The sequence below is a fragment of the Triticum urartu genome, chromosome 4 (assembly GCF_003073215.2).
Source record: "Triticum urartu cultivar G1812 chromosome 4, Tu2.1, whole genome shotgun sequence".
In the NCBI taxonomy this organism is placed as follows: Eukaryota; Viridiplantae; Streptophyta; class Magnoliopsida; order Poales; family Poaceae; genus Triticum; species Triticum urartu.
The window spans coordinates 361,769,145-361,783,964 of NC_053025.1; the positions used below are offsets into that span (position 1 = coordinate 361,769,145).

At 47.8% G+C, this 14,820-nt stretch overlaps 1 pseudogene; it reads left to right on the forward strand.

Moving 5' to 3' along the window:
• Positions 1-6,353: 6,353 nt before the first annotated feature.
• LOC125554711 lies at positions 6,354-7,554 on the forward strand (annotated as a pseudogene).
• Positions 7,555-14,820: the final 7,266 nt, after the last annotated feature.

The following is a 14,820-nucleotide window of genomic DNA, read 5'->3' on the forward strand; positions in this document are numbered from 1 at the left end:
ATTGCAAGAAAGATCAATCTAGTAGGCCAAACCAAACTGATAATTCGAAGAGACTTGCAAAGATAACCAATCATACATAAAAGAATTCAGAGAGGATTCAAATATTGTTCATAGATAAACTTGGTCATAAACCCATAATTCATCGGTCTCAACAAACACACCACAAAAGAAGATTACATCGAATAGATCTCCACAAGAGAGGGGGAGAACTTTGTATTGAGATCCAAAAAGAGAGAAGAAGCCATCTAGCTAATAACTATTGACCCAAAGGTCTGAAGTAAACTACTCACACTTCATCGGAGAGGCTATGGTGTTGATGTAGAAGCCCTCCGTGATCGATGCCCCCTCCGATGGAGCTCCGGAAAAGTCCCCAAGATGGGATCTCATGGATACAGAAAGTTATGGCGGTAGAATTATGGTTTTGGCTCCATATCTGGTAGTTTGGGGGTACGTAGGTATATAGGAGGAATAAGTACGTCGATGGAGCAACATGGGCCCCACGAGGATGGAGGGCGCGCCTGGGGGGGGGGAGGTAGGCGCGCCCCTACCTCGTGCCTTCCTGGTAGCTTTCTTGACGTAGGGTCCAAGTCCTTTGGATCATGTTCGTTCCAGAAATCACGTTCCCAAAGGTTTCATTCCGTTTGGACTCCGTTTGATATTCTTTTTCTGCGAAACTCTAAAATAGGCAAAAACAACAATTCTGGACTGGGCCTCCGGTTAATAGGTTAGTCCCAAAACTAATATAAAAGTGTATAAGAAAGACCAATAATGTCCAAAACAGGATATAATATAGCATGTAACAATAAAAAAATATAGATACATTAGAGACGTATCACATGACACTAATAATATTCCCTCCCTGCTCCACCACATGATTCACCTCCATAGACAAACATACACACGTACATGATTCAGCATAGGGTGCTACTAAAGATTTGTTTAACTCTAATAGGAAAATTAGGCAGCAATCAATTAGTGGTACTTAAGTACTCCTAATTAATTAAGTGAGACAGCAGAAGTGGAAGGGCTCCTTGGAGGATCATCTCACATGTAAGGTAGTCGTTGCCGGAGCCCTTGAATGGCCTCGACTGAGGCCTCTGGCTTCAGCAAGATCGCCTTGGCACTGTTTATTCTTCTTCTCCTTCCTCTTCATGCTCTGTTTCTCATTCTCCTCACCAGTTGGTGAAACCAAGTACATGATTGGCCTCTATTTCAGAATTGGTTTTCTCAGTGAGGGAGTACAAGTGTACTAGTAAACAATAGCATTATTTTCTCATGGCAGTCGCAAAATAGAGATGAACACATGCATTAAATATCATTCTTACTTAAAGGAAGGTTAGGGTGCCAATATGGATGATGAGGATTGGAACACATATCTCCCTTTGTGCAGTTCCACCGAAATGAACCAACTGTTCCATTCTGACATTCCAGTTAAACAGCACAAAAGTCACTGCTTTTAGGAGGACCTTTTAAGAAGAGTTTTGTGCAGTGCACCAAAAGGTCACAACAACAACCAGGTGAAATGGATATCCCTGTTTACACAAAAAGCTAGAGAGGAAACAGTGAGAGTCTCAAACAATTACAGGCAAAAACATTTGACTAAACTTGTCATGGCTTATAACAGTGGCATGGCTTCATTTTTACCAGGGGCATTAGATTAAGAACAACTAAATATTTGGTATAAGGGCATGGGACAGTGGGTGCACCAGCAGTCCAGCACCATGTACCTAAACAGGGGCATAAAGTGGTGATTCATAGTTTGTTTCCCCGAGAAACAAACATCCAAGAAACATATCTGGGTTGGTCCCATTTTTTTCACTATAGCCACGTACTCCCATGTGTGGATAGCAAATCTAGTCCTGGTCATACCACTGTGTTCAGCGTTACCCCTATATTTCCCTTTTCGACCAAGAGACCGGTTGGATGACCAGTTTGTACTACTTTCACCCCTTTCCTTCCTTTTTGTACCAAGTCCGATGTACTATGTTTGGTTCTAGGCCTAGTATTGTCATATTTTGCCACACATTTTTGCCAACCTTGCCTAAGTTTAGGGGCTGTTTGGTTCTAGGCCTAGTATTGCCATATTTTGCCACACATTTTTGCCAACCTTGCCTAAGTTTAGTTCATCAAAATTAAAGCCACAAGTTGGCAAGCCTAAGGGAATCTTGCCACACTTTTTGTGTGTATGACATGTGGGGCTCAAGTGTGGCTTGCCTAAGGTGTGGCTTGAACCAAACGCTCACCTAAGTTAGTCAAACTTTCCTAACCTTAGGTGTGGCAACCTTTGGCAAAGTTAGTCACAAACCAAATAGCCTCTTCTTGTTTGAACCAAGTACAAGATTCAACTCCATGAAGTAGCTTTACCTCTAACAATAGAAGAAAAAAATAGGTGATGTTGGACCATCCGACCGAGAGGGGCTGATAGGTAGAAAATGATGCACATGCAGCGACATAGTGAGCTGGGGAAGTAGAGCTAAGGCGGTTTAGAAGGAATATATACCTGAAGGTCGTCAGAATGTGGATAGGTGGGCGGCGAGAGGCCGGATCCGCCCACACTAGGACAACGATGAAGGGATCGGAGGAACTCCCACACCAGTGCTCGGCCAGAGATAACGATGCGGCCGGTAGTGGGTCTCCTCCCTCATTGTCGACGACGGCCTAAACGCTGCCCCTCCTTCCCTTCACCGGCGAAGGGGGATACATCCGGATTTGTAACCAGCGGTGAGGATAGAAAGACAGTGTTTTTTGAAGGGAGAAAGACAGTGCTACCACCCCTATCTTGTTTAGATCTGGAGAGGATGAGAGTCTGTGAATAGACCAACCCTAGCAAGCAAGCGCGGAGGCTCCGGCCTATATATACGTAGTGGGGTAGTTTTCCTTTTTCACTCCATCAAAACAATCGTTGAAAATTGTGTACTACGTGCCAGGTCGCCTTTTTTTAGTTGTTGATTGTTTTTTGAGATAGCTACCCGCTTGTTCCAAGTGGTGTTACGGTGTGCCAGGTCGCACTTTGTATCGTTCAAGTCTGGTACAAGTCCCTCCATTAAATGAACAACCACCCCCTCATAAAAATTGTGAACAAGCCCACGGGTAAAATTATCGGAAACGTGGGTTGCCCCAACATGCATTATTATTTATATTTTCTACTCCCTCCGTTCCTAAATATAAGTCATTTTTATTAGCCACACCTAAGACAAGAATTTTTTTATTAGCAGTGAACCCCACATGTCATAGACATGAAAAGTGTGGCAAGATTCCCTTAGGCAAGCCAAAGTGTGTCTAACAATTTGAGCAACTCAAGTTAGGCAAGTGTGGCAAGTGTGGCAAAAATAATGTGGCAACATAAGACAAACATAGTCACAATCCAAACAGCCCCGTAATTTTTTGTGGCATGCATGAAAATTTGGTTAGTTAAATTTATAGTCAAAATTTGGCAAGGTGCATCAAATCAACACATGCAAGTATCAAAAGGGAAGTCACAACATGCATGCATGCGTTGTACTCCCCCCGTTTCCAAATATAAGTCTTTTTAGAGATTGCAACAAGTGACTACATACGAAGCAAAATATGTCTACATACATCCATATGTAGTAGTCCATTTTAAATGTGTAAAAAGACTTATATCGAGTGCAGTGCTTTGATGTGTCGCGTCAACTCGTATAAGACCGAGAAGTTTAATTACTACGGGTGCGTTTGGTTAACGGGATAGCCACCCAAGGAACATGGATAGCCATATTTTATTGGATAGCAGTCGTTTGGTTTGTGGACGAGCTGGGATAAGATAGAATAGGGATAGCCAGATACTGGGAATATATCTCTAAAATCCGGCTCCGCTCACACGCAAAAATCTCGTGGACATGTGCATCCACCCACGCGCGAACAGAACCTTTTCTCTCGTTGAGGCGCTGTCCTCCAAAAAGCAGTGCATGGGCTTCCGTGTACGTGGTGTGAGTGAGCTGCGCGTGCATGTGTGCCTCCGTGTACGTGATTTGAGTGAGGTATGTGCATGGGCAGCCTATGGCATGGTCGTTGCTGTACTCTGTACGCGGACGCACTGATGATGTACGTTGGGGGCTATACTACACGGACGACCGATATTACGGCTGTACGTTGGCGGCTATACTTTGTGTACGTGGGCGGCCGATGTTGTACTGCTTGTATGGTGTATGCGGCCAGCCAATGTTGTATCACCTGTATATAGTGCAGGACTAATACGGTGTACATGGGCAGCCTGCTGTGGCGTGGTGTACATGTGTGTGATGTGCGTGCGCGAGCTGCTTGGTGCCGGGAGTTGTGTATGCCTAAGTTGATGGAAGATAAGATGACAAAAAATATTTTAATTACAAAGTATAGAAAAATGCTTGTCGCAACCATGTTTCATCCTTCGAACCAAACAAAAGATGGGCTAACATCACTCACCAACCAAACAGAAAAAATGGCTATCCCTAGCCTACCAGATAGGGATACCCATAACCATCCTAACATCTCCCTCTAACCAAACACATCCTACAACGCCCTCTCCCTCGCGGACTGAGCTTTGGTGCCTTAACTGCACCTGCCTTTGGCAGCATGATAGGTGGGCCAACCACCTGTTGGGCCCACCTGTCATAGACGCAAAGGTAGGAGCAGTAAGTCAATGAAGCTGCGCCCTCCCTCGTGCATGAGCGTGGTGGCTAGCAGGACTAGTAGGAGCTTTTGCTACACGCTTCTTGATAGTGGCGAACTTGCGGATTGAGTTGACCATCCTGTCGTCCATGCGAGAGGCGAAGCCGGCGTCAGTGAGGGCTACGACGCCGGCGGTCGCCAGCACCGTCTGGAAATGCCGCGCAGTGCGGGTCCGTAGGCCGGCGTCTTGGATGATTTGGCACAGCCAACTGCCGCTCGTGACCATCGCCTCCATAGGTGCTTCTGGCTTCTGGTCACTTGGTCTTGGATTGGAGTGAGCAGTGTTGTGCAGAGACTAAGGAGTAGATGGATTGGAGTGGTGGGGCGCCTTTATATGAGAATCGAAACTCTGTTGCATTCACATCGTGCTAGGTCTATTCTGCTTCTCCAATTAATTTCCTCTACATGTAGAGTAATTTGAGGATGCATCATTGACCGTTCAAAGTCTCGGGAACCGCTACCCTCTCCCTTCTTGGAATTCAAGCACCTATGGAGGCGACTGCCGCTCGCGTCTATTGCGTGTCAGGAGACGTTCCCGTCGACGACGAGGTGCCTATGGTGACTTCGTAAATTTCAAGATGATAGTACTAGTATACTCAATATTCTGCACCGCGACCAAGGCCGAGAGGAAAACGAGAGAACTACATATTTATTTACAGTGTAGATTCACTCATTTTGCTCCATATGTACTCCACCTCTGTGTAGTCTAGTCACTTGTTGAAATCTCTAGAAAGGCAAATTCTTCTTTCTGGTTTACAGGGCTATACTAGCAAGTACTCCCTCTGTCCGAAAATACTTGTCATCAAAATGGATAAAAATATGTATCTAGAACTAATATACATTTAGATACATGCCCTTTTATTCATTTTGATGACAAGTATTTCCGGACGGAGGGAGTACTACAATACTGGGCTCACATAGAAATTTGTCTCATGCAAGAGCCTGGCTATATGCGTGCTACAAGGTTCGCAACTGCCATGTTCGGGTTGCACTTGGCTCTTCGCCTCTTCGAGAAGACGAACAATGATGTTACTACTACTGCTTCTATAGTATCGATTCCACTGCTGCATGTCCGTCCACCGCGAGCTGGAGGGATAGCTTGTTGTAGTACTATAAGCAAAATCCTATCCTCGTCCGCGAGCCACCGCGCGCATGGGCGAGGGAGAAGGCGTGTACTAGTAAAATCAAGCTTCTCCTCATTATACGAGTTGACGCTGAAAGACCCATAGTGTACAATACTCCATTTGCTGCAACGTCTAACATTTACCCCACCACAAATTAAAATATATATTCCTGTCTTGACTAGATGAGCGTGCAAACTAGAATCACCAAGATGAAAGGTAGGGCCAAAAGATTATTTTAATAAAAAAAATATAGCATGGAGCCGACCCCAACAATTTTAAGCTTACAGGCATGGTACACGCTATCCTAGACTACTCTACACATGAAACTACCACACGAGCGTCCGGGCTGCGCTTGGCTCTTCGCCTCTTCGGGAGTACTACAGTATGCTTCTGGCCATCTGACACCGATTGAACTGCTGCATGTCCACCGCGTATGGGAGGGAGAGCGTGTAGCGAACGAAAAAGCTTCTCCTAGTCCTGCCAGCCACCACGCTCATGGGCGAGGGAGGGGCGTAGCTTCATTGAGTTACTGCTCCTGCCTTTGCGTCCATGATAGGTGGGCCCAACAGGTTGGTGGCCCACCTGTCATGCAGCCAAAGGCAGGTGCAGTTAAGGCAAGAGGGCATTGTAGTAATCAAACTTCTCGGTCTTGTACGAGTTGACGCGACACATCAAAGCACTGCACTCGATATATTTCAATAATTTGCGTTTACCGATGCATTAATTACAACACATGCATGCATGCCACGACTCTCCTTTTGATACTTGCATGTGTTGATTTAATGCACCTTGAAGTAGTATGAATATGTGACGGTAAAGCTTTGTAATGCCCCGACCCTAATAAAGCAAGAGATGGTTGTGCACGAGGAGGGCAAGATCATGCAGACGGAATAGGACCCGACGATGGAGCTTTCTATGGTCTCGATGGACCTCACCTTGCTCCACTGCCCCTTGTGCCTCCGCCCCTTGAAGCCTCTAGTGTATGAGGTTCGAATATACCTCTTCCGTTCGGCTGATCGAGCAAGGTGCAAGTTTCTTGATTGATGTGTTGTTCGATTGATTTGTGTAGTGGAAGGGAGGGCACCTGGCTTGCACGGACTGCCGCGTCGAGCGCCCCGGGAACCAGCGGCAGTGCCAGAAGTGCGAGCGCGGCGGTGGCTTCGACGTCCGGAACATGGCGGTGGACGCCGTCCTCTCCTTGGTGAGGCTGGAGTGCCCGCACGAAGGCTGTGGGCTCTACGTCACTTACCAGAAGCTCGCCGATCACCAGAGCGTGTGTCCGCTCGCGCCCAGCAAATGCCCCATGCCCGTATGTGGCTACGAAGGCCCGCCGCCGGTGCTCTCCCACCACATCAGCACCATGCATCCCATGCCCGTGCACAGGATCCAGTACGGAAAGGCGCTCCAGCTGCAAGTGCCACTGTCGGAGCCACGGCTCTTGCTGTTCGCGAAGGAGGACGGCCGCATGTTTTTCTTGGTCGGCGGCGTGTTCGACATCGGCGCGCCTATCGCCATGTCGGTCATCTGCATCAGAGCGGGGGCGTCCCCACTGCCGCACTACGTGGCCAAGCTGTGGGTGAACGGCCCGCCGGGGGAGCCCAAAGGCAGGACCGACGCCGTCAAGGTGGAAATGGAGGTGACAAGAAGCAGGGATCCCGGCGACGTCGCCGTGTAGGAGCTGACCTACTTCATAGTTCTGCCCAAGCTGCTGGCCGGGGCTAAGATGGTGTCCCTCCACATTCAGATTGACAAGCTCACGTCCTAAATGATTCTACATTGCGTTCTGTTTATCTTAGTAATATGCTAATATAGGGGTTAGCTCAGTCTACTTTAGCTTAAGAGATGGTGGGTTTTGGTGGTGATGCATCAATTACCCCGACATCAGATCAGCAGTGAAAGTAATTTCGAACAGTCGAATGGATATTTTGTGTCTGTTGGATATAAAGATCCTTTGGGTAAGAAGTAATAGCTTATATGCTTTTTTTCAAAACGGAACATCGATACTAGTATAATTTTTGTTGACATGCACTAACATTTTCAAAATGTACGTCGGGCTGTAGCTAGAAGGGCGGTTGGGACGCGGCATCGGCCCATACCGCGGTGATCCCCGATTGGGACGCATCGACTGCGGATTTTCTCCCTCACTGATGTCGACCGCGTCTACACAGAACATTGTTCCCTTCCCCCAGCTGCGGGATCAGGACGGATATGTGACCAGTGCTGTGGCCACCGTCGTTCTATGCTTGTGAAGAGAGCAACCCAAGCAAGCAGGCTTGTAGCTTAGGCTCCTTCTAGTGTATATATAGTGGTTTTCTTTTTCTCTCCATATCAACCATTTTATGTTGCGTACGTGTCATTGAAGAGTGAAATGATGGTTGCTTCTTCCAACTAACTTACTGTGTGATTTGACTGCTCCTTTAGTGGCCCCTACACATACTCCCCTACGTGTATGCAACAGTCACACTACTAGAAAAAGGGCTATAGATGGGATTGACACTAATGGCGCACCAGACAAGCGGTGCGCCATTAGTATATACTAATGGCGCACCACCTTCTGATACGCCATTAGAGCTGAAACTACTAATGGCGCACCTGGCCTAGGGTGCGCTATTAGTATCAAATTTTTTTTGAACTAGTGCGCCTGTCCAAACATACTAATGGCGCATCCAGACACAGTGCGCCATTACTAGTTGTAACTAGTAATGGCGCACCTGTCGGAAAGTGCGCCACTAAAGTTGTTTTTTATTATATTTTTTATTCCTTTTTTTGCAAAACTACTAATGGCGCACTGTTCGACCGTGCGCCATTACTAGTTTAAACTAGTAATGGCGCACTGTGGAACAGTGCGCCAGTAGTATGTTTTTTTTGCAATACTACTAATGGCGCACCACCAGAAGGTGCGCCATTAGTAACCTGGATTACTAATGGCGCATTTAGAGTTGGTGCGCCATTAGTAAGTGGGCAGCAACAAGATATTTTGGACAGCCTCTCCTACCCACACTCACTTTCTCCCCACTTCATTCTCTCCACCTCCTCCTTGTCTCGGGTTCCTCCTCTTTTTCACCTCATTTCCACCATAGATTCATTCGATTTAAGTGGTTAAATTACCTTGTTTTGATAGGTAAGTAAGGGGGGAAGCTATATTTATGTTGTTCTCCCTACAACAATGTGCACATGCACTTTTTATGGCCTAGCTAGATCTATGTATGTTCGTGGTATTGCATATGTTTGTGGTGTTGCATATGCGTTTGTGTTTGGAGGTGTACCGGTATTTGAAATGCGATAGTTGCCAATATTTTGCCGGAATGTTGATTCATTTCCATTTCGGCGAGAATTTTGGTATTAAGCATTCTTTTTGGTCCTATTTTTAGGGAAAGTCATGCCAAATTTTTTCTTGGTTCTAAAATATCGTTTTGCTCTACCCCGCAGGCGACCATGGTCCGCACGATGACCGAAGGCATCGTGAATAGGTTTTTGAGGTCCGTGAAGGCCGAGATGCTTCAAAAGAACGAGACGGAGATAAGATGTCCATGTCGAAGATGCAAGCTGAAGAGCCTTATTGCGGACCCGGAATCCGGGCAGGTGCGGGACCACCTGTTCTTGTGTGGTTTCATGGATGGCTATCGGTGGCAAGGTGATGAAGATGACTACGAAGTCGTCCATGGGGGCCGGGCAAGAAATGAGGAAGGGCAGCAAGACAACCACCGCGGCTCGGGCGGGCGAGAAGACGAAGAATCCCCAAGAGATGATCACGACGGTGATGCTATACACAGTCATCATGTAGAAGATGCAGGACATGATGATGAGGAAGATGCCGGAGCAGACGACGGGCATGATCATGAAGATGATGATGCCGGCGGAGCAGACGACGCTGGACCATCGATGGGCTGGGTGCAGGACCCTCATATTCAAGAGCTGCTTCTCAAGCAGACGGATAACGCAAGAGCTGCCACCCGAGAGAAAGCCAAGATGGATCAACTTGAGTTAGACGCGGTTACTCCATTGTATGAAGGATGCAGGCCCGAGGATACCCGCCTGAAAGTAACGCTCATGGCTCTGGAGATGAAGGTAAAACACAAAATGACCGACGCATGCTTCGATGAGAACATGTCATTCTGGGACGAACGTCTTCCCAAGGGGAACAAGTGCCCGACCAGTTTGGAGGAGGCGAAGAAAATCGTGTGTCCTCTGGATTTACCGCACGTGAAATACCATGTGTGCATGAACAATTGCATCATTTATCGGGACGAGTACGCGGAGTCTACCATATGTCCGGTGTGCGGCGTCACTCGATACAAGAAGAGGAAGAAAGCTCCTCGAAAAGTGGTGTGGTACTTTCCGATCACTCCACGTCTGCAGCGGTATTTCGCGGACCCTAAGGTAGCAAAGCTCCTGCGTTGGCACGCGGATAGGGAGGAGAAGAAGCGAGAAGATGACGCAAATGATCCGGAGATAGATAAAAAAGACAAGATGCTGAGTCACCCTAAGGATGCGAGCCAGTGGCAAGCGTTGAACTTCGAAGACCCAGAATTTGGGAACGATCCAAGGAACATCATGCTGGGCACGAGCACCGATGGAGTCAATCCGTTTGGCAGCCAGAGAAGCACACATAGCACCTGGCCTGTGTTTGTGTGGATGTACAACCTCCCCCCCTGGTTGTGCATGAAGAGGAAGTACATTCACATGAGTATGCTAATTGAAGGACCGAAGCAACGAGGGAACGACATCAATCTGTACCTGGGGCTGCTGAAAGAGGAGCTTGACACGCTGTGGAAAACGCCAGCCAATACGTGGGATGCCGCAGAGAAAGAATATTTCCCTATGAGAGCCGCGCTGCTCACGACGGTGCACGACTATCTCGGTTACGGATATGTTGCGGGGCAGGTGGTCCACGGATTTTCTGGATGCGTCAGGTGCATGGATGACACAACGTATCGCCAGCTAGATAGAGATCCTGGGTCTTCAAAAACCGTGTTCATGGGACATCGAAGGTGGCTTCGCGACGATGATCCGTGGAGAAAACACAAGGATCTGTTCGATGGTGAAACCGAACCCCGAGGACGCCCGCGTACGAGGAGCGGCGAGGAAATAGACGAGCTGTTGAAAAATTGGAAAGACTGCCCACTGCCGGGAAAGAAGCAAAAGGCGCCAGAGCCGGGAAAGAAGCGAAAGGCGCCAGAGTCGCTGCTGAAGGTATGGAAAACGAGGTTTGTCTTCTGGGACTTGCCGTACTGGAAGATCCACCGTGTGCCTCACAGCCTTGATGTCATGCATATCACGAAGAACGTGTGTGAGAGTCTGCTTGGTACCCTGCTCAACATGCCAGAGAGGACCAAAGATGGGCCGAAAGCAAGGGCAGACTTGAAATCAATGGGCATCAGGCAGGAGCTTCATGCTATATATGATGATGATGATGATGATGATGAGGCGAAGCAGGACACGGAAAGTTGTCGCAAAGGCAAAAAGGCCAAGAAGACCGGAAATGACTACCCTCCCGCGTGCTTCACTCTAAGTCAGGAGGAGATCGAGCAGTTTTTCACCTGCCCCGTAGGAGTAAAACTTCCTTACGGTTACGCGGGGAAGATAAGCAGATACCTAGACCCAGCGAAGCTGAAGTTCAGTGGGATGAAGTCTCATGACTGTCACGTGCTGATGACGCAGATACTTCCAGTTGCAATCTGTGGGATCATGGACGCGCACGTCCGTGAAACCCTATTTGGCCTATGCAACTTTTTCGACGTCATCTCTCGAAAGTCTGTTGGCGTGAGGCAACTCAGAAGGCTACAGGAAGAGATCATGGTGATACTATGCGAGCTTGAGATGTACTTCCCGCCCGCATTCTTCGACGTTATGGTGCATCTGCTGGTCCATATCGTGGACGATATCATCCAACTCAGGCCGACGTTCCTGCACAGCATGATGCCGTTCGAAAGGATGAATGGTGTCATCAAAGGATACGTTCGCAACATGTCACATCCAGAGGGAAGCATAGACAGGGGCTTTCTAACCGAAGAGTGCATCTCCTACTGCATGAATTATTTAGGCATCGAGAACCCCGTTGGTCTGCCGTCAACAGGCACCTCGGCAGGCTTGCTGGATGGGGTCACCGTGAGGGTCGCCGCGAAATGCATGTCGACTTCGAGGGTCGACTCGCCGACTTTGAAAGAGCAAACCTAGTCGCGCTACAACACATAGACGTGGTCGATCCTTGGGTGGTAGAGCACAAAATCTTTATTAAGAAGACGTACAATGACCGAGGCCAACAGTGGACGGACGGAGATATACTCAAAGAGCACAACTCATGTTTCACGCGTTGGTTCAAGCAGAAGCTTCTGTCGTACCCTTTACATGAGGATTCTTCCGCGGAAGAACAACTCATATTCGCCTTGTCACAGGGCACCGAGCACAACCTGATGACCTATGAGGCGTACGATATCAACGGCTACACATTCTACACCGAGGCCAAGGACATGAAGAGCGATGGTTATCAGAACTCCGGGGTAACGATGGAATCCTACACCAGTAACGACAAGGACAGATACTACGGAAGGATCGAGGAGATCTAGGAGCTGAGCTACGCTGGAGAGAAGGTCCCGATGTTCCGTGTCAGATGGGCCAAGAGCGTCCTAAAAGAAGACCGGTATTTCACCACCATGGTTATACCCGAAGCCAAATCCAAGACCGCGGGCGCAAACGTCACCGCGAAAAATGAGCCATGGGTACTGGCTTCCCAAGTGGACCAATGCTTCTTCATTACCAACCCGTCAAAGCCCAGTCGTGTTGTCGTGAGGAGAGGCAAAAGGAAGATCATCGGAATGGATGGAGTAGCCAATGAGCAAGACTTCGACAAGTACGGCGACCCGAGGATCGAACATGACGACGATGATGAAGTAGCAGCATACACCACAAGAAGAAGCTGGACCACCCTACCTAAAGGACGTCTGTTCCACAGCAGAACTCCATTTGCGAAAAAGAAGGGCAAGAAGATTGTGAACAGATAGCTAGCTAAGATCGATTGTATTTAAATCGTAGCCTTCATTTCTCGATTGTATTTCATGGGCACTTTTTGAACTATCATGAATATTTTTAAATTTCATGGACACTCGATCGCGATCCCCCTCCATCTCGATCGCTATCCCACCACGCCAGATCCGGTCCCCCTCGCCGCCGAGCACCCCCCGGTCCACCGGCCGCCGCCGCCGACCCCCCGCACCCTCGATTCCCCTACTCAACCGCCGCCGCCGACCCCCCGCACCCCTCCCCTACTCAACCGCCGCGGACGACCCCCCGCACCCCGCGCACCCTCCCCCGCTCCACCGGCATTACTGTTTGATGATATTTTTTAAAAAATTATTACTGTATTATAAAAAAAATATTACTGTTATGATTTAAACAAGTTTGAACATATTTAAACACAAATAAGTATCAAACAACATTTTAAATGCATGAAAAAATTTTGTGGAGCCTGGGAATCAAACCCAGGACATCCTGGTGTGAGAACTGGCTGCTGACCAGTCGAGCTAGTAGAGGGAACTTGGTGTGGATCAGGTCAGGTGGAAGATAACCTCTTGGCTCGAGCAGAAATCAAAAAAAAAATACTAATGGCGCACCACGGTGGGGTGCGCCATTAGTATGGATGTACTTATAGCGCACCGAGGGGTGGTGCGCCATTAGTATTGACAAAGAGATTTCACCTAACAAAAAAGGTCAGCGCCCACGCCATCCTCTTTCTCTCCCCTCTGTCTCTCTCCCCTCACTGCGCTGTCCCTGTGCCCGAGCCGCCCCCGTCGCCGCCGACCCCCACAGCCCTCGCCGCCGCTCCCGACCCCCACCACCCTCGCCGCCCCTGACCCCCTGCCGCCCCACCGCGCCGGTCCACCACCCCCCACCCCGCCCGAGCCGCCGCCGCCCCGACACCCTCGGCGCCCCGCCGCCTCGACAACCAGGCGCCCCGCCATCCCGACACCCTAGCCGCCTCGACACCCCGCCGCCCAGGTGCCCCGGTGAGCTTCCCCCTGTTTAGGATGTTAGTTTACTCATAGATTTTGTCTCGGTGGTCCCTTAATTGCCGGCCTCACTTCAGGTATCAAGCAACATCAACTTCCCCCCAACACAGTTACCATTTTTTAACTGTACATGGTTGTTCTCGCTGAAAAACATTAGTAGGCCTTGGAAGCGGTTGTGTATAATTCAGCAGTTACATAGTTTATAGTTTCTGAATTTCTCAAATCTAGTTCTTTCTGTTTGTGTTTTGACTGTTACGTATAGTTTCAGCAGTTAGCCATTGCGATTAAGGAATATACTTTGAGAAGAACAAACACCAGTTATAAAAATTGTTTCATTGCCCCGTCAATGACGGGTGAGATGGCAGCACCCATGGAGTTCATTTGGTTCAGTTTCTATATGTGCAGTTAAGAGTATTAGTGCTTACCGTTATTGAGTAAAAAAAGGAAAAGACAAGCAATGTGAAAGAATCAGATTACGTGTGGTAGAGAGAAGTTCCTTCATTTTTTTCTAAGTGCACTGCAGTACTTGTTCCTTTGTGCACCATAAGTAAAACTAGCTAATTTTATGAAAATGTATCATGTCACTGTCCGTGACTCTCTCTTTTTAAGTCCACATTCTGTTGGTGGCTCGGTTAACTCCTAGGGTTTTAGCAGTTATGTATAAAAAACATAGAAAAGCCCGGCGGAATTAACTTTGGATTTTCTGCATTTAACTAAAAAACCCATAAAGAGTACAGTTCATTATTGAATAAAATGAAATGGCAGTTTATTTAGAAATTTGGAGAAGTTGTTCTATGGTTTTTTAGCACTGCTAGTAAATAGCTAATACAGTTAATGAAGAAGAAAAAAAACTGCTACTACAGTTAATGAAGAAGAAAAAAAACTGCTACTACTGCTAGTAAATAGCATCAGACTGAATGTCTTTTATATATATGCTGAAGAAACACTTACTAACCAGAAACACTTACTACATACATATGCTCAAGAAACACTTACTAACCAGAAAAGGTTTTGACTTGAAATGT